Genomic DNA, 21,694 nt, shown 5'->3' with positions numbered 1-21,694 from the left:
AAAAATGAAAGGTTATAGACTGGCTAAGTCAGTCACCTGATCTTAACTCAATAGAGAATGCATATCACCTCCTGAAGAGAAGACTGAAAGGAGAAACCCCTCAAAACAAGCAAGAACTGAATGAAGCTGCAGTAAAAACCTGGAATAGCATCACAAATGAAGAATGCAACAGCTTGGTGATGTCAATAGGTTGCAGGCTTGAGGCAGCTATTTCAAGCTAGGGTTATGCAACCAAATATTAAATGTTATGTGCCTTAAGATTTTTTGTTCCTTTACTTTTGCTCACCTAAAAATGTTGTGTTCTAATTCAAAAGGTGATATGTCCTAAGTTGTTCAACACATCTAAATATAAATACCAGGAAATAAAAGATGAAATTCTGAACTTTTGTCTCATATTCATCTTTTGATCTTAAATCTAAATGTCTTCAATGAACAACAAATGAAAAGGAATTGACCTTGCTGTTCCAATACTTTTGGAGGGGACTATACTTCACACATTCCACCACTGGAATGTAGACATGAAGAAATGTCATTAAAAAACAAACAGCCATTGAAGTCCTGAACCTGCCTCTCTGCTTCTTACCTGATGGCAACCCGACATTAAACTCTCATGACATTTACATTAATGTTGCAGTTTTGCCTCCACCAAAGTATGCATGAGTGTGTACATAACACTCCCTCTCAACTTCTCCGACTCATGCTGTAAATACAAAGACAAATTCTTGGGTTATGTAAGAGTTCAAAAACATGCTGTTGTTCAACTACACAGAAAATGTAGGCGTTGTGAAGTCAATTTTAACCTCCGGAAGAGTTTTACTCTCATTCATCCACTGCCACTATTTTGATATTTTGTGGATAATTATACAGTGATGTTAATAATATTAAACTGTCCAACTATGTGCTCTCGCTGTTAAATAATGTTTTGTAGATTGAGTGGGAAGCTTCCCCTGAGCAAAAACAGCAGTGTCTGAGCAAGGGAAAAGACAATAAGGTACGCATTTATTTGTTGTTTCCCCTCTGTGCTTTCTTATAATCTTTCGGTCTTTACTTCTCTTCTGAGTATTGCTGTTGTTTACTTTAGTGTTACAGTGGTTCTGTTTTTATTTCCCCCTGTAGACGGAGTGTTTTAATCACATTCGCTTCCTCCAGAGGTTCAACTCCACTCATCTCTACATGTGTGGCACTCATGCCTTCAGACCTCTCTGCGCATACATAGTAAGTCCACACACAACACTCTGCAGTGTGTAGTCCATGAAATATTTATTTTCTGCTCTGCAACCTGTTTGCACTGAGCATTCATCACTGAATTCATCTGCTTGTAGATCTGATCATGCTGGCCAATATGGGAGTTTTTAATACACTTTTGCTGATAAAGTTGAAATAAAATATATGGACCTCTTTTCATGAAGTATGATTTATTGTTGATAGATAAAGTGTAACTTGGGCTCACCATGTGACCATTGCACAAGGTCAGAGGTGATTATTGATATGTATAAATAGGAATAAAAAGAAGAATATATCTGAAAACAAATTATTACAACTTTATTTGCAGCGTTGTCTATAATACTGTTTGAGTTAAGTATTCTCTTTATATATGTACTATTTGCCAAATGGGACATCTTAGCTGTTTCAGTTATTACAGAAATATATCATTACATTTAATCTTATTCACGTCTCATGAACTGATTACACTTCACTTGAAATTGGAGAACATTTCTAGAGGTTTTGATGTATCTGTCTATGTTATAAACTAAAATAAAAGCTCTTCTCTTTGTATTTTGTGTCTTTTGTAGAATGAGAAAAATTTTGTGATGTCCTCTCAGCCTGAGGAAGGCCGAGACAAATGTCCCTACAGTCCAACAACAGGCTACACCGGACTTATAATAGGTGGGTTTTTTCCTCTTGAGGTGGATTGTTACCTCCGCCAAGGAGGTTATGTTTTTGCCAGGGTTTGTTTGTCTGCCTTTGTTTGTTTGTCTGTCCGTTAGTGTGCAACATAACTCAAAAAATTATGGACAGATTTTGATGAAATTTTCAGGGTTTGTTGTCTGCCTGTTTGTTTGTTTGTCTGTCCGTTAGTGTGCAACATAACTCAAAAAATTATGGACAGATTTTGATGAAATTTTCAGGGTTTGTTGGAAATGGGATAAGGAAGAAATGATTAAATTTTGGTGGTGATCGGGGGTGGGGGGGCCCACGGGGGGGGCCACTGATCAGCCTTGGCGGAGGTCTGCGCTCTCCGAGTGCTTCTAGTTTCATATTTGTCCAAGTTGAACATGAACAAAAGGACTGAGAAGCCTTTAATTATTGAAGAATTTTGTTCTTTAACTTAAGTGTTTGGATTATTTCAGCAAAAATAATGATATATAGTACTACGACAGACTCATACTCATGATGGGTTTGCGTCACTTGTCAGGTGCTGCACATGCAAATTTACTTATTTATCAGCTAATGTTTGTCACTTTTCATCTTTCTGTGATGAAAAGCTGTTTGCAGTGATGGTCTTTATTAAATGTGTCACTGATATTTAAATAAAAACAAAGAAACAGAAAAGATGTTGCTCTATTTTTAACACTTGGCTACTTTCCTCTGCTGTCTGTGGTATCAAGCCCACTGATACTGCTGAAAATATAAAGCTTTAGGTATGAGTCAGTAGTGAATGTTTACGGCAGCAGGATGCTGGTTCTGTGTAAGATATTGAGGTTACACAGTCAATACACAGAACGACTGTGTCACATAGTGGTACAGTGTGTCCCACAGAGATGTTTTTAATAGTTGCTACAGTAATAGAGGTGTTTAACGCAAAGCTACAGGAGGACAAGCAAAAGTTTTTAATGTGATTTATTGACTATATTTAAATCATATTGTTGTTACTGGGTTCAATTCCAACACCAGTCGATGGGGGTGGAACCTTTCTGTGGAGTTTGCATGTTCTCCTTGTGTCTGTGTGGGCTCTCTCCGTGTACTCTGGCTTCCTCCCACCATCCAAAGACATGCACTGATAGATTAATTGATTAATTTAAATTGCCCATAGGTGTGAATGTGAGAATGATTGTTTGTCTTTGTATGTCAGCCCTGTAATGAACTGGTGTCATGTCCAGGGTGTACCCCACCTTCGCCCATAAGTAGCTAGGATAGGCCTCAGCGACCCTCGTGACCATAGTGAGGATGAAATAGGTTCAGAAAATGAATGAATGACTTAAACATATTGTCCCTTTAACCAAAATGAAATGATAAAACTTTGTTCTTCCAGATCAGCAGATCTACACAGCTGCTCAGTACGAGTTTAGGAGTTTTCCAGATATTCGCCGCAACTCTCCATCTCCCACACTGAAAACAGAGGATGCACCCACACGCTGGCTGAACGGTGAGTTAATCTTCAGAAATGATAACGGCCTTAAATAACTCTAGCTGGCAGTATCAGCAGGTGGTCGGAGCTCTGGTCCATCAAGCAGCTTACAAACAGCTCAGCCTCCGAATCAGTCTGTACTTTACTAATCAGCTTAGATGCAGTTTCTCTATCAGATTCAGTGGAAAACAAAAACATAACAGCCAATCAACTATGCTACTCATAGCATCACTGACTCTTAAACTATAGTGAATTATTTTCTTGTATATGCAGGGATAATTTGTTATTTGAACATGTTCTTCCAAATAACACGGACCTGGATTTATAATATGTTTCTGATTCATTAACCATGTAATAAATAATTGATGTAGCTGCTGTTAGTGTAGCTGAAAAGAGTGAGAGAGGCCGAATACACTGATAAATATTCTGTTTAATGCAGACTTGATGAATCCAATCAGTGATTCCACAAAGACTCCATGAGCTGCAACAATGAATCAATTAGTTGTAAATGAATCTACAGTTGTTTTAATATTCAATAATAAGTTTGCATAATTTTTAAGAGAAAAAAAAAAAATTCAGTACTTCCTCTTTTCTATCCTCAATAACAGTGAACTGAACATTTTCAGGTTGTGAACTAATCGAGATGTGATGAAAAGTCATGGATTTTTTCACCATTTTCTGGCATTTTATATATCAAACAATTAAGTAACTGAGAAAATAAACATTAATAAATAATGGAAATAATCATGAGTTGCAGCCCTGTTTAAACTTTGTTGCTAGACAAAATGCAATAAAAAGAAATCACTTTATGAACTATAGATCTTTTTTCTCCTCCATACAGAGGCTGACTTTGTGGGTTCGGCATTGGTCAAGGAGAGTGAAGGCAGCAGCGGTGGAGATGACGATAAGATCTACTTCTTCTTCACAGAGAGGACAGAGGAGCAGACAGCAACTTACAGCCACAATAGGGTGGCGCGAGTGGCTCGGGTTTGTAAGGTGAGAATAGATCAGATCCAAGAGATATACGCAGCTGGGAGAGAAGCTGTGGAGTTGTTGATGATAGGAGTGGGTGCTATAACAGATGATAAGCTGCATGGGGAATGCACTGGTAACAAGGCCCCGAGGTGATTATATGAACAGACTGTAGCTGATAAATGGCTTGCAGAAACAGTGTGTTTCACAGCGAGAGGGAAGGATGACTGCAGGGAAGAGACAGACTGTTAAACATCTTGAGCATCGAACATGATTGATTTACATTTCCAGCTGTCCTGGAAGGAGTTAACAACAGTGAGAGCTATTTGAGAAAATTTTACAGAGTAATAACGCTGTCCTCTTCTCTCCTGCCGCGCTAATAAAATTAAATCAGCAGTGGCTTGTGTTTATCGACAAGGTCCACAAAAATATAAAAATGACAAGGCCAATCTTATTTTGTTGACTCGCATACTTACGTTATATTAAATGTCACCAACAGTGTTTACATTGGGGACAACTATGGTTTATTTCAATACAATGTCCCTTTTCATTTGGTCGGTACCATCACTTTTCATTTACAAGGAAACACAATAAATATTGGATTAAAGTTGGAGTCTGATGAAGGCAGCTGTAATAAGTCATGTCCATACAGCTTATATCATACCATGGAATGTACTTGTGCATTTACTTTATTTTTATAAAGCATTATAAAATGGTTTCCTAGAGAGCTAATTTATTAAAAGTACATTTCAACATGAATCTATGTTTCTACAATGTACATCCAGTGACTGAGGTTACCTACCAAGTCAATGTGTGCAGTAATGTAATGTAATATTTACATCGAACTTATTATGTACTCCCACTACAACGTATTTTGATATTTGTGGTGCTGCTTGGCTGAATGCACTTAATACAGAAATCTAAGCATAAACTGATGTTACAGAACCAGACTAGAATGCAGATAGGTCACTACTCCCCCTGCTACTGTATTTCTCTTGGCCTTGTGTAGCTTTTCCAATTTCACAACCTGAAATAAATTCACCTCACAATTTCTATGTTTAGCTTGCTGAAGGACACACTTTTATACACACACCTGTGGATTTCAGTGGGGAATCTTACCTATGGGAAGCCATAATCTTATTGAACGTATCATTATTGCTTTCCCTTGCCATCTGTTGCACTCTTTAGGAGGTGTGCTTCCCCTCATGTGCAACCTTGAGCCAAGAGTCCATATTGCCTTTACCTCATCTGACCCTCTCTTCTCCCTCTGCTCCGTTTCCTCCTCCTCCTCGCCTCTTCCCACAGGGGGACAGAGGAGGTCACTTAACTCTCCAGAAGCGGTGGACGTCCTTCCTCAAGGCCAGGCTTATGGTTCTCTGCCTGAGTACAACTTCCACTTCAACATGCTGCGCAGCGTGTTCGTCGTGCCTGGCCACACACCGCAGGCTACTCTCTTCTTTGGCATCTTCGGCCTGGAGTGGTGAGTGGGAGCTTTGGTGTTGTCAGCAGCTGAGGGGGCTTTGAGGATGCAAATGTAAATGAGCAAGTCAAAGATAAAAGAGACCAATCGATACGCTAAGACATTCACAGATGACAGAGAGGGACGAGATGAAAGGGAGGGGTGAAAGACAAAGCGAGGGGAAATTTTTCGTCTCAGCATTGTGGAAAAAAGAATCAATTAAAGGAGTTTAAGGAGAGAATATTAATTAAAATTCAGATTTAGATGAGCTACAAAGAAGCTTAAGCACTTGTGAAGGAACATAGTAAAAGTTTTTGCATTAGTGAGCTGGCTTTTAGGAGGCACATTCGCTGATTATCTTCTTTACTCTTTATGCTTTGCCTTGAACAAAGGTTTCTTTTTAAATCTGCAGCACTTTTTCTCTCTGATTCTGTATTTGTCTAAAAATAAGATGTCGTGTTCAGTGTCATTTGCTACCATCCATTAGGAGCTGTATTTTGTTTTTGGATTTTTTTATCAGAATGTGAGCTTCTATATTTTACTTCTTGTGACTTCTCCATTTTGTAGTTCTCTACTTTCCCCCTCCTACTCATCCCAAACATGTATCACTTCTAATTATCTCCTTACCCTCTCTGTCAGTGCTTATCCCCTCCCCCTCTCCCCTGCGCATTCTTCCCATTTGTCTCTTTCCATCTTCGCAACTAGGTGAGTTTGTGATAGACTGTACGTACACTGCTGTCACTATGGCAACCCTGGGTTTACCGTGTATGTGGCCTGTAGTCTGGTCTTTCTCACTCCTTTTGTATGTGTGTGTGTGTTTTCTGTCTTTAGGAAGAGCGTGAAAGCGTCTGCAGTTTGTCGCTTCTCACTCTCTGAAGTCCAAGAGGCTTTCCAAGGACCCTACATGGAGAACCAGGACTCTGGCTCTAAATGGAAAGAATACACTGGGAAGATACCTGACCCACGTCCTGGAACGGTAAATCCAAAAAAAAGGCACCACTGCTCTCCCTGTCCTGAAAAACACTCTATTCATCCTTTGAAATCGTAGACGATAGACAAGAAATGGAAGCAACCATCATGATGTCACCCATTGTTTTGGTGACTAATGTTTTGAAGAATTTTGGCTGTCACAGTTTATTCTTTTTTTTTTACCAGAAGTGAGTCTTATTTCACAGAAGGGTGGAGCTAATGAAGCGTGACAAGGGAAACTCACAAATCTAACAGTACGATTAAGGAAATACTTAAGAAAACACCAAATAATTTACTTTCACTTCATTTACATTGCATTAACACATAGTTCCAATCTATAATAGTACAACACTAATGTCAGCTTTGCATTATGTATAAACCCAGCAAGTCATTAGCTAATTCCAAGCTAACATTAGCTAATATACTAATAATAATGTAGTTAATAGGTAGGTTTTGTAATTAGGTACCTGTAGCCTTCATGGCCTTAAGCGGTCATTTGAATAACTGCAGCTTCAGTTTAATTTTTCAGCCTCGGAGGTTGCTGTTTCTTTGTAATCTTGCAGGATTCACTCCAAAAATCCCCAACAGAGAGCAGATGAAGTGATCATTCAGGCAGATGCATAAAAGGCAAAGGCGAAGGATGAGATGGTGGGGGAAAGATAAGAAGGTTGAGTGACATCCTCTAGAAAAAGGCTCTAAACACAACCAGCTTATGTCACTGACACCCTTTTCCATGGTGATTAGCCTCAGGCTGCAGCTTTGGCGACAATGGCTTAGTGTGGCAGCCAAGGCTGTGGCATCGTTAGAAAAAGCAGACGTTATCCACTGTAGTGTCACTTCAACACTTTGCAGGACTTTATTTGAACTTTGTGGGTTGCTGTTAAACGGTAACGAGATACGGTCAAGGGTTTTAACTTAAGAGCGTGAAAGCCTCTTAGATGAGTTGGCTGAAATAATTTGAAAGGGACAAAAGAAGGAGAGAAGTATTTGTCATAGGCAGGTGCAGAGAGAGCTGAGCCCAGTGCATGTCAGCACAAGCCAACCGCCAAATTCACTCACGCAAATCACAATCTTCCTCATGTTAGCATATTCTCCTTGATCCTTTAATTGTCCCAGCACACCATGTAGCTGAGTCCGCCCTCTCTCCTTCCTTCTATCCATCTATTTACAGATAACTGCATCACAAATGAGCCAAAACCAAAAAATGTTCTTCTTTTCCCACCAGCATGGCTTGTCTTTTGCTCATTACCCCACTGCTCATCCCTCTCTTTGGCTCGTTTTCCTGTAGTGTATAACGGACACTCTGAGGGCCAGAGGCATCAACATCTCCACCTCTCTGCCAGATGACGTGTTGGACTTTGTCAGGAGACATCCTCTAATGTCCCAGCAGGTCCAGCCTTTAGACAAACGCCCCCTGTTGTTTAGAAGGACTACAGACTACACACACATGGCCGTACATATGATCCAAGGCTTAGATGGACAAACGTACCATGTACTATACATGGGCACAGGTGTGTATGAATGTGCTTCAGGTATAAAGGGTGCTGAAAGTTAATCACAAATTGTAATGTGCAAGTTTTTTAGACTGATTTTCAGATTGCTAGATTACTTCTTACTTTCTCAATAGCTGGTAAATTCCATCCATTCATTTATGACATGACATAAAGATAAAACCTTCAAGATAGGCAATCCACCTAACTAACAATTTGTTGTTTTTCATCAGTTACATTATTTTTCCATGTAAGCCAGCTTTTAATGAATTGAAAGAGCCCCAATCATTTTCTCAAACAAGAATTGTATTCATCATTATATTTGGCATAAAAATGTTACTGTATGCCAAAAAGGGTCTGACCCTCCTCTAAGGATAAGCCTGTTAGTCTGTCAATATATCTGTTCTTTTTTATTTTTAACAATTTTTTCGAAAACAGCCCTGCAAGAAACAGAGTGATCTAATAATGAATATAATAATGTTCTTGCATTCAAAACCAGATCAAGGATTTTTTTTCTCTCACTGTGCTCCTTCCATTGTTGTCCAAAATATATTAAAGCTATCTTGCTGGTGTATAAAAACCTCAAAAGACCACCGCATTTGTATTAATCTGTGGCTGAGAATAGCCTTGAACTAATTCAGTGTTATTCAGTTGTTTTAGAAATAGTTTGGCCTTTTTAATGGAAATGTTATTTGTGTATAAGGTATCTTCTTTAAGAATGAAATGTATCTGGGTGCCATAGACAGAAAGAGGAAACCAAAATGGACAGAAGAGAAATAACACATTATTCATGTTTTCATTTAATTTATTTAATCTTAAGAAATTAAAGAACAAGCCCTCCAGCTTGAAAAATTTCTTCTACCCATGCTGCATTAACAAGGCAACAAACAAAACAAGTGGTGCCAGGCACAACAAACCCCGCCCCTTGCACATATTTCACCCATTATAAGTAAATGGGAAGACTTTAAAAATTAAAAAATTTTAACTTTGATCTACTTTTGCCAAAATGTAATCACTGGCAGTCTAGTTTTGCTGCTACAGACGTGAAAATTTGCAAATTATAAGTAAATTGTGGGGGGGGGATTGAAAAAAATTTATTAAAAATTTATACTTTGATCTACTTTTTCCAAAATATGAAGGGATCTATTCTGGGTCACTGGCAATCTATAAGTCAAATTTGGTATGAATTCAACCAATAATTTTGCTGCTTCAGACATTTGAATTTTTGCCCATTATAAGGAAATTAGGAAAAAAAGATTTTAGAAATTCATAAATAATTTCAACTTTGACTACTTTTCCCAAAATGTACAGAGATCTGTTCTGGGTCAGTGGCAATCTATAAACCAAATTTGGTATGAATTCAACCAATAGTTTTGCTGATAGACTGTTAACAAAGAAACAAACTGAATGAGGACGGGGTAATAAAGGCATAAAATGTTATAATAATGGAAAATATGAATCTCATGTCAGGCGTCCTCTAGATGAAGAGTGTTTAGATAAGTGTAAAACCTTAGTTGTGTAGTAGGATATAGAATCAGGACGAGGTCATTCTAGTTTTCTTTCCTTCGTATGTCTCTCAGATGAAGGCTGGTTACACAAAGCTGTTCAGGTGACGGTCACCTCCACATTATTGAGGAGCTGCAGGTGTTTGAGGAACCACAGCCTGTTGACAGCCTTCTGATCTCTGACAAACAGTGTACGTCTGAGATGATCACACACATCCACAACCTGTAATCCCCCCTCCTGTATTTAAATCCTCTTCTCCCCTCTAGATGAGTGTGTACATTGGCTCTCGCGTCAGGCGTGGTGCAGCTGCCTCTTTCCCAACTGCCGCAGATACACTACCTGTTAGCGACTGCATCTTTGCCAGAGACCCGCACTGCGCCTGGAACGGAGCCCAGTGTGTGGAAATGATGGCGCATGCAAGACAGGTTGTACTGACGTGAGTGTGACTGGATCAGGTGATTTAACTGCTGCAGGTGCCCTTTTGTGTGTTCAAATTCTAAGTATCACTGTGACCTGTCATGGCGTCAGCTATAGGGCTGTTGCGTAATCACGGCGCTGGCAGAACTTGATGTCGGCTGTGGTTGTAAATATAGTGTGCAGCTGTGTGCTCTGTGTGTAATGATTAAACTTAGCAGATGTGCTTACTCAGTACTATGTTGTTATGAATGCTATAACTGAGAGATATTCAGTATCATACAGCTCTGGAAAAAAATAAGAGCAAAATTATCACTTTCTCTGATTTCACCATTTATAGGTATGTTTGAGTAAACTGAAGATTTTTGTTTTATTCTCTAAACTACCAACAACATTTCTCCCAAATTCCAAAAAAATATTGTTATTTAGAGCACGTATTTGCAGAACACGACACATGGTCAAAATAACAAAAAGACGCAGGTGTTTTCAGACCTCAAATAATGCAAAGAAAACAAGTTCATATCCATTTCTAAACAACACAACAGTATTGTGTTGTAACTTGGGAAAAGTTCAGACATCAATATTTGGTGGAATAACCCTGATTTTCAGTGACAGCTTTCACGTGTCTTGGCTCTCCACCATTGCTGGTTGCTGACTTTATGCAGTTCCTGGCATAGAAATCCAAGAAACTCAGCAATGTTTGATGGCTTGTGACCATCCATGTTCCTGCAGAAGTTTTCAAAGTGGGTTCAGGTCTGAGATTGGGCTGGCCATGACAGGGTCTTCATCTGGTGGTCCGTCATCCACACCTTTATTGACCTAGCTGAGGCCAGGAGCATTGTCTTAATAGAAAAAACAGTCCTCAGAGTTTGGGAACATTGTCAGAGCAGAAGTCCAGTAGCTTTCAATAGTTATTTTTGGATTCCAATTACTTTTGTGGTACTAATAGCTAGGGCTGCTCGATTATAGGAAAAAAAAAAATCACGATTATTTTAGCAATAATTGAAATCACGATTATTAAAAACGATTTTTTTGTTAACCTTAAAGTTGTTTACTTTTTTCTTGCAAAACAATGTAAAATATACTCTTTAAACATAAATAAAGCTTTTAACCACTAAAACAAAGTATGTTCACTTTTGTACGAAACAAAAAAATCTTTGAATGCAAATAAGTGTACTGTAAATTCAAGTGTTTCCTTTTGTAAATAAATAGTGCACTGTAATTAAACTGCTATAGACTTGCCATAGAACTGTAGCAATAAAAAAAAACTCACGTAAAGTGCAAATTATAAATTCAAGTATGTTCAACGTAGTATGAAACAGTAAATTCAGTGGCGTGCCGTGAGGTTTCAGTTCAGGCCTTCTGTATACATCAGCCATCTAGAATACGCACGCTAGGGTTATACGGGGTAGGGTTAGGTTAGGTTAATACGGGAGTTGCAGCGTAAAGAGATTCGGAGACTGAAGATTGCATTGCGGACGAAGTTGTAAACGGAGTTGTTTTTATGTGTTTTAGTTTTTCATAAGATTATGATAAAGGTGGCGGTGGTTAAACTTCAGATGGTTACAAAGGTTTGTTGTGTTACCGGTCAGTGCGGACACAACTACGAAACACTTTTTGCACGTGATGTGTTTTTGCTCTTCGTCTTCTTCATCAAACCCAAAGTGATTCCATACAATTGAATTTGACTTGCCTTTTTTGTTTACCAAGCACTTCTGCTGTGATTCTCCTGCCGTTTTTCCAGACCGCTAGGTACAACTTTCCTCTTGGGGTGGACCTGCCGGCTAGCAGGCAGCAGTAGCTTAGGGGGGGGCGGGGCAGAGCAGCTCATGGGAGCTTGCGTGCGCGTGAATTAAATCAACTCAAAATTAATAATCGTTTTTTCTCGATTACATAATTTTTGTAATCGTTGCGTGTAATAATCGAAATCGTAATTGAATTTCGATTAATTGCACAGCCCTACTAATAGCACTGTTTTTGCCTATTGTAAGAAGATAGTAATGGCCACAGTAGTTGTTTTTATACTCTTCCCTCGAATAACATATGCTTGTGTTGGAACTCAACAGACACAGGAATGGAATGGCTGTCATACATGCAGACATGCTGATTTCAGAGGAAATTGCATTTTTAGCATAAATTCTGTTCATGTAGTTCTCTCAATCGCCAGCAATTAATGACTGACTTTTTAACACTGCTCATACATACATGATAAGTAGCTACCATAGAATTTTGTTGCTACTGTAATTTTTTTCACAATTGTAGTTGTATTTCTACCTCTGTAATTGTTATTTGTCTCCTTCTGCTGTTTTTCTTAGTCCACCCTTTTTGTTTTCCCATCTGTCTCATTTCTTCTTCAGCTGTTCTTCAGTATTTGTAGTTGTTTTGTTTGGTTGTGGTTTTTCCTGCCTCTTTTTCTTCTCACGTCTATAATGTAGCACATATATAAACATCATGGATACAGCATCTTCTCTCAGACTCACAACCAGTTTTAATTCAGTCTGACTTAAAGAAGCAGAGAGAATTCATTTTAAACCTAAAAACTACCAACAATATATGTGAATTTTATCCAGATACTAAAGAAATGCTGGAACTCCCTTTTCTGCGTACCCAATATTAAACCAGCCTGAGTTGAAATAGCTGTTAAAGTTGATTTTAAGTCCCTGAATAGAATAGATTAATTGAACTCCGCCCACAAATAGCCATTACCCAATCACAGCTTTGCAACTGTTAGTGCACATCTAGGTCAAGCCTGCTGAGCTGTGTGTGTGGAGCTGTTGAAACAGTGAAGAAAGAGTTTTAGCTTTTCCAAACAATGTGAGGCATGAATTCACACTGGGCTTATCTGCTCAGATATAATGTAAGCAATTGTAATCAGCTTATTTGATTCTACATTTTCTAGAAAATTGCAGTTTGGACTAGTAAATGTATCATATGTGCTTTAAAGAGCAGGCACAGCAACAACTACTAAAGAGGAGTGGGTGAGCAAGCATGTGTACTTGATTTAATGTTAAAACATGTAAATTGAATTATTTAGATTTTACTCTTGGTGCTCATTGTTGTGTTTCTTTGCCTTCACAGATCTACATTAATCCAGGACATCCAACACGGCAGCAGAGGATGTGAGAACACACAAGATGGTAAGCCGAGATCTCATCGTCTGCTAGGTGCTGCTGCCGCCAAAAAGAAAAGGAATTTTTTTTTAATGTGGTGAATGATAAAAGAGAGTTAAAAATAGAGAATGTTAGGAAGTACTAGAAAGAGTGTTCTTGTCGTGAGATGGCATCAATTCCTCCTTTCAAAGTTGATCATGCATTCTGTGGTTCTCTAGTCCCTTCTTTAATCACATTTTGTTATCTCTGGAGAGAAATCTTTTGATATTCAAGGCAGGCAAATGATTTCTCTCTTCACAATTTCAATCTGGTAATTGTACCATCTTCTGTCACCACATCGTTCTCACTGTAAAAGGTAATATGTCTCTGGAGTCACTTAGTTTGGACCGCTTTAGTCGATTCATTAGATCTTAAGCAATTAGGACTAAAACGTGTCAGAGGCTCAGGTGTGTAAACTTAATTCAGTGTAATAGGCATCATGCAAAGATAGGTTTGTTCTGAAAACATAATGTATGGCGCAATTTTCTCATAATTGGAGTTTTTTTAATTAGGTTTTCACATATGTTCTAAGAGGGATTTACTGCCTTTATTGACAAAGAGAAAACACTATCATGTAAGAAGCCTCAGTCAGACCAAAATAATCAAAAACAACAAAACTACACTCATATTCTGTAATCATATTGAAGTCATAACCTCAAAGGATTGAGTGAAATAACTCACATTTTAGTTAAGATAAAGAAATATTTAAAATATGTACGTAGTAGTATTCATCTTTGGAAATAATCTGTGATAAAGCAGTGAAAAGTGAACATCTGGTATAAATATGATATCAGGGTTTTGTTGAGTGCAAATTAATTCAGTGGCAACAACATTCTATTACTAACAATTAGCATATAAATGAACCACATCTGATGTTGAAAACCATTCTGAAAACAATTAATATCCCAACAGCAGAATATCCAAAGGTCACGCTAAAGGGCCGTCGTATTGAGCTAAACAGCAGCTCATCCACTCGCCCACTGTTAACATCCCACACTGTCATGTCCAGGTTAATATGCATGACAGCCACATTCATTTAACCTCCTCCGTATTATTCATGAAACACTTCGCTTCATGCCTGTTTGACGATTCTCTCTTTATTTGTCATCACTGTTCTGTTGACACGTCAGACAGCCGTAACCTTTATATTTATATTCTCTGATCATTTCAGGTCATATAGCTCCACACGACACAGGTTTATTTGATATTTTGTCTTGTGCTGATTGTAGACAGCGTGACCCAAAGACATGCAGTGTAAAATTGTTCATTTATCTTTGGTAACATTTTTCTGAATTTAAAATCCTGACATATGGGCTAAGATGCGTCTGGAATAATCAGTGTTGATTATGCAAATTTCCAACTGTCAGGTGGATATACTGTGTTATGTAGTGATTTATCGAGTTTATGTAAGCGGTCACACTTTTATCATGAGCTGAATCTCTTATGGATTGTTGAATAAGACCAGCACTGAAAAACGAAAAGAGAAAATATGGAGGTTCTTGCATGATACTCAGTGTAAATCATAAAAGCAGACTGAATATAGTTGTGTTTTTACCAGATGTTGTTCAGCGGAGCCGCTCTGTGCGGGTGGGTGATGATGTGCTTCTGCAGTGTGAGCTCAGCTCTAACCTGGCGACTCCACTGTGGACCCAGGACGACCGGGAGCTGCAGGGCTACGGCCTCAACTCCGGCTTCAGAACCGGCACCGATGGTCTGCTCATCATCGAGGCCCGGCAGGACCAAAGCGGACAGTACACCTGTTACGCCATGGAAAACGATGTCAGAGTCGCCATGGTTACCTACAATGTCACCATCCGCGTGGACCTGCCCCCTCCGCCACCTGTTGAGCCAACTGAAGACCTTTACAGCCTCTTTCTGACTTTCCCAGCACCAAGTGAGTCCCCCTCCTCTGAAAGACCCCTTCCTCCTCCCCCAGCCCCACTGCTGCCCACCTCTGACCTGCTCAACCCCAGGAACATGGAGGCCATGTACCTGTCCCTCATCACCATCCTCGGAGGCCTGTGCGTAGTCCTCACCGTGGTCCTCATCTACGTTGGCTTCTGTCTGCGAGTCGGTCACAGGGGGAAGTACTCCTTACGTGCCGCTGCTGCCGCCTACCCAACAGTAAAAGAAACAGGAACAGAAAACACCACCGTAACTCCGCCCACATGGAGCTCAAAACCATTTCCAACGGTAACGGCATTTGTAATGGAATTTCTAAGCAGTACAACGGCGACATCCATGACGGAGGCTTTCTCCAGATCGTCCCAGGAGAGGGTCACACATCGCACAACAGGGAGTCTCCTCCTCCGGCCCCTCCTCTCCCACCCACCCCTCACCTTCCTTCCCCAGAGGCTGACTTCCCCAACGGTCTGTCGGCGCCACCCTGCCCAGCGTCCTGAGGAGGATGAACGGCAATAGCTACGTGCTTCTGAGGCAGAGCGACTCGGACAACTCGTCGCCGCTCTGCTACTCCTTTGCCGAGGAGCTCAACAGGATCTTAGAGAAGAGGAAACACACTCAGCTGCTGCCCAGGCCTGATGAGAGCTCGGTGTAGGAAAACGTAGCTCCCCCTGTGGTGGGAAGACTGCAAAGTACTGAGTGGTGCTGAAGTGCCTGCCATATGACCACTGTTACTGAAACTACAGCAGTAACAGTCTTATCTGCATTCTTGGATTGTTCCAAGTCCACATGTAGACATTCCTGCTTTTTGAACCTTTTAACTGTTAATTTCCAAACCCATGAAAATGAAAAATCATGATGAGGGAAATCGCATGAAATGGATAAAAGAATTTTTCTACCTCAGGTAAATGTTGCCCAGAAGGAAATGCAAGGTCAAACTGTAGTGTGATCTGAGCATCTCCTAGAGCTCTGATCCACCAAGCACAAACAAAACACAGACTCCAGTGAAGAGGAGAGGCTCGTGGGAATACACATGGAGCTTAATGTATGTACATGTGAGGGTCTCTGCACTGTGGCAGCCATGTTTGGCTTGTTTTTAACATAGAGGGCAGCTAGCCAAATTTTGTTTGCACTGACAACTGCACAGATGGCCTATGCATTTTTAAAGCGTGTCATTCACACTTTATAAGTATTGGGGCAAATGGACATGGTGATAGAGGGAGTTTTTTTTTGTTTTTTTTTTTTGCAGTGTTTTTCATTTTAATCCAGACCAACTAACTGCAATAAGCCTGATATAACAATATACAATAACTCATGACAGCACACATTTAACACCAGCTATTGTTGAAAATGGTGAATTAATCATTACTTACGATAAATTAATGTTTAAAAAAAAGGTTTTTCTTTAATATGTCAATAGAAAATAATGATTACATTGACATAACATTTTCAAGTATAAAAACAAATAATACAAAATATTATTTAATCATTAGTAATATAAAGGTTCAGTAGGTCATAAAACTTTGATATTGAGTGAATGTTAAAAGAATTCTTTGATTTAATATTGTAACCCTTCATTTACAAGATAAATACAGATTATTTCACCATTTTTAAGACTTTTTAGAGGATTAATGGACACCTCAACAATATGTGACAGTATTATACATTTGATGCACTTTAAATATGTGTTTTAAAGCGCTTTGGTAAAGACACAGACTCTTCAGAATATAATGACACTGCAACAAGTGAATTCTGTCGCAGAGGAACTTTTGATTGAACATTTTTTAGTGTGAAGAGCTGCAACAGCAGAGGCCACAGCTGTGTGTACCTGATCTGTTTGACAGAAGTGGATAAGAAGGAAAACACTGACCGCACCTCAGCAGAGCCTGGATCCAGCACAGAGTGGCCTCCTGCACGAGACCATAACAGAGAATAACAGACTGTGGGCCACAGAGCGGCAAAAAAGCATCCAAGGTAAATAGTTTTATGTCCTCCTAACCTAACGCATCAACCCCTGCACCGGCACTTTGCCAAACAAGCACTAAAGGCATGTACCAAGGTGAAGTGCAAATGTTCACCTCAGCAATGCTTTACTACAGCGCTAGAACAGTGTTTTAGTAAATGAAATAAGAAGATCTGGACCTAGTTTGCTTGCAGTTTGTTGATCAGAGTCCTGCCGCTGTTTATCATTTGTTGAAAACTTTCAGAGTTGAGAGAAGCCAAATGGAAACATCTGCTGTGGTCTGATTCACAGTGATATCATCTCAGACAAGTTAATTTCACATCATAGTCCATTTATAGGAAAAAAAAAACATGACAATTTAAAATGACGGGAATTAAATGACCAAGGCTTAATTCTAGAAATTGGAGAGACATGAAAGCTTAAATATGATTTAAACTGAGAAACTGTCCTTAAACGAATATCATTTTTATGCTGGTACGATGGTCCTCACAATTAGCGTTTATTTTCCTCACCCGCTGTCTTCTGCTGCCTCTTGCTGTTGTTCGGCTGTTAGAGGGCAGTATTAATTAAGTCTTCTGACAAGTCTGACCTTATTGTTCAGTGCAGAAAGCAGTAGAGAGAAAATATCCTCCCAGGGATGTAAAGTACGCAACACTAAGGCTCTTTTATTTTCCCTTGGCCTCAGACAGAGGTACGCTTTTATTATTTCTGTATTTAGATTGGGAGATGCAAGGACAGACCCAGCACATATGAGTATGTATAGTAGGCTTTTATTAGCGTAGCAGAACAACAGATGATCCTTTGACACTCTTGCACAAATGCACATTTGATTTAATCATTAAGAACTGTCTGTGATGTGAGGGTGTGAGATCTGTGCTGCAGCGATTCACAAAGAGCTTGAAGAGCAAAGCTTTCCAGTCAGTGGCACTGATCAAAGACATGAGGGGAGAAGGACGCAGCTGCACCACTCCACACATTAAAGTCTTCATTAAAGACCTCATTTCAAAGCACAAATCAAGGTGAACACAGTAGCAGTTTTATTTTTCAAATTTACTAGATGTATGTTTGGTGAATATGCACACCTCTACATATACCGCACTGCTGGAGGATGCATGTTTTGTTTTTGTAATGTTAATGTGTTGAGGTTGGTCATGCAGATAGATACTGGTGCTGAAAGATGTTGCTGTTTGTATTACAAAGCCATGAATGCAGATTTACCTGACTGACAACTTGGATTAACTTAAGAAGAACTATGGCTGCACAATATTAGACGTAGAGATTGTGATTCTGCACTGACCTCATGATTTGATTCACTTACTATTCAGCTGTTAATGATTGACAACACATTAAAACATGCATCTAAATGGAGCACATTCATAGTTTGCTATATCACTGCACATGGCTTCTTGTCAGGTAGCTCTGAAGTTTATATTGTTCCTTTTTTAGAATGTACCCTCAAACATCAGACTAAAATGGTCTAAAAAGTCAATAAGTTGCAAAGAGTTACATCTTTTCAGTCGCAGTATCTGTGTGACTCACCTCAAAGTGTAACAGAACAAAAACAAAATCTTTCTACATGTAGAGAGAAGAGACTCATCATTGGCCCCATGAGTTGATTACAATGTCACTTACTAATTTCTGTCATAGCCTGTAAATGTGAAAATATTCTTTCCAAAATGTCTGGGGTTATTTTGTTGCAGAGCAATAACTGCTTTCATGTGTTGCAGAGTGTATCTGCTTCGAAAACCATAACAAAACATAACATAACATAACATAACATAGCATAGCATAGCATAGCATAGCATAGCATAACATAACAATGCTCTAAAACTGGGTTCAACACAACAAAATAAAAGCCAGTGTAAGGGATGTAAAGGGAGTTCAGTGGGTAGATTTCTTGTTTCCTGTCAGGCCTCTTGAGTTACAGAATGGTGAAAGGAATTATGAAACTTTCTGACCAGTGATCATAAATTCCTGCTGTTGTCGTGAACATAATCCTTTCGGAAACCAAAACAGTTGTATGCAGTTGACATTGCTTTGTTTTCTGCAGTCCACTGTGTTCAGCCTTTTTTTTTCTCCTATTTTTCACTAATTTTCAGTTTGTGTTTGAGCTCATTTTCTTGACATTGCCTTATGTTACCATCATGCTGAAGTAACACATTGTGCAGCCTGAATATTGTATATACAGATGGACATTACAATGCCATTTCTTCCCGCCATGTCGATATGAAGCCACCTGGCTGTCACATGAGCTGTCACATTGCCTGTGTGGTGCAGTTTGTAACCAGAACTGATGTCCAAAATTCTGTAGTAACATGCGAGTTATAAGGCTAAAACAGACTGCATTATTTTTTAGTCTGTCAAAATTCGTAGTATGAACCAGTAGTATGTGAACTGCATCCAATTTCTGGGTGAATATTAGATTATGCAGTCATGATGACACCAACAAATAGCGGCAGAAGGCAAACACAGTCCATTCAGTATTATTACACAGATGCCGGCACAGTTCATAGCAGTGGGTCCCAACCTTTTTTGGTTTCTGACCCCATTTTAACATCACAAATTTCTGGCGACCCAGACATTCAAAACGGAGACATTTTTTTGCTAAAATTAATTTGTTTTTGATCATGTAATAGTTTGCTATAACATTAATTTTTGATGACATTTAGGCTATATAATGTATATTATTATGGACGGAGGCAGAAAAGGCAGGTGTAGATTTCTGCACAAAGTGAGAATTTGATTTTCCTTGGTCAGGATATGTACAGTCAGTCCAGCTTGGATTACAAGGCTGACAGTTAATACTGAACAAACAATAACTCAAACTATGAATTATGAAAGAGCTGCAGCATCTGAAACTGACCACAATGAACATTTGAAAGATAAACAGAACCACAGTGCTTCAGTTTCAGCTTCACAGTTTATGTCTTTTATGTATTAGGATTGTTTCTCTCAACTCACATTTATTTTTCTATAGTTTTTTTTTTTTTTTAATTTTTTCAATCAGTTACTAGAAATTTCAAGTGACCCCATTTGAATTCCATGCAACCCCACATGGGGTCCCGACCCCAAGGTTGAAAAGCACTGGTTCATAATATCCCACAGATGATAGCGGTTGATACTGGACGGTTACCAACTGGAGCAGTGTGTATAGAAAGATACATACTACTGTTTATTTACACAAAAGTATGTTGAACGCTAGTTTAGATTTTGTGTATGTAGACATTATGTCTCCCGGTCGGCAGGATGACTGGGATCAGCTGTTTTGCCAAACCCCCTTAGAATACATGGAGTGGGAGCCTTCAAATCCAAGGCACTTAATAGATGTCCACTGTATTCTCCTGAGACCCAGCTATGTATTTTTGTCCTCTGTAGTGGATAAGAGTTTCACAGTTTAACCCTTAAAGACCCAATGTAACTTTTGTGGCAGTTTTCAAATTGATTGAAAATAAATAAATAAACTGAAAAGTGCCCTCTTTCACTGATAAGAAAATAAATAAATTGGTCAATTAATAAATGAACCTTTCATCAATAGAATATAATTAGTTGGCTACTCAAATAAACTAATTTTGAATAATATAAAATGGAAATGTTCTTAAAATGTTACCAAAGCTTAAACATGATAATTGACAATAAATCTATTATATGAATGTATTTATTGTGTTTTATATTTCAGCATTAATTCTCATTATTTATTTTGTATTCGGGACAGGAGTTATTTAATGTATTTTTTCCCCAAAAAATTTCAAGGACCCCCTGGGATTCTTCCAAGAACCTCTGGGGTACACATACCCCACTTGGAAACCCTTGTATTAGTGGATCAACACGTATTAAACAGTTTACATCAGTAGATGGTTTTGGTAGATGGTGGATGTTTGGGTCTGTATAGGTTAACTTAAAAAAATAGAAAGTAAAAGAACAGTCCACTGCAAAGGACATTCCATTAAAAACAACAACAACATTGGATATATGTGTCTGTAAGCATATTAATGTTCACTGAAATGTGTGTACGCTCAATATGTAAATGCACATACTGATATTATTATCAGTGTTTTATTTTATTCACCGTAGATCTTATTGAGAGTGGGAGGAGGAGAGTTAGAAGTTTTTTTTTGTTTGACGTGTTACATTGTTGTTTTTATGATTGTATGTTCATTAAAATGGAAAATCTATCTATCTATCTATGTATCTATCTATCTATCTCTCTCTCTCTCTCTCTCTCTCTCTCTCTCTCTCTCTCTCTCTCTGTTTCTCTATCTCTCTCTCTCTATCTATCTCTCTCTCTCTCTCTCTCTCTCTCTCTCTCTCTATCTATCTATCTATCTCTATCTCTATCTATCTCTATCTCTATCTATCTATCTATCTCTCTATCCTCTTTCTCTCTCTCTCTTTCCAATCAAGGCAGTTATTTCATGTAAAAAAGCCAGCACTTGTGCATCCTGGGCCTCAGGAGGATAAAAACAGTCTATGGTGCAGCCCTGCTCTTTGGATGAGGTGATATAGAAAACTGGGGCTCAGATA

General features: G+C 38.9%; 1 pseudogene; it reads left to right on the top strand.

Annotated features, from left to right (window-relative positions):
- LOC115433875 (semaphorin-4G-like) overlaps window positions 1–15,941 on the top strand; it is a 25,928-nt pseudogene extending 9,987 nt beyond the window's left edge.
- Window positions 15,942–21,694: the final 5,753 nt, after the last annotated feature.

This window comes from Sphaeramia orbicularis, chromosome 15 (genome assembly GCF_902148855.1).
Source record: "Sphaeramia orbicularis chromosome 15, fSphaOr1.1, whole genome shotgun sequence".
NCBI lineage: Eukaryota > Metazoa > Chordata > Actinopteri > Kurtiformes > Apogonidae > Sphaeramia > Sphaeramia orbicularis.
Note: the sequence above shows the minus strand (reverse complement) of the source record. Positions and strands in the feature narration are given on the sequence as shown.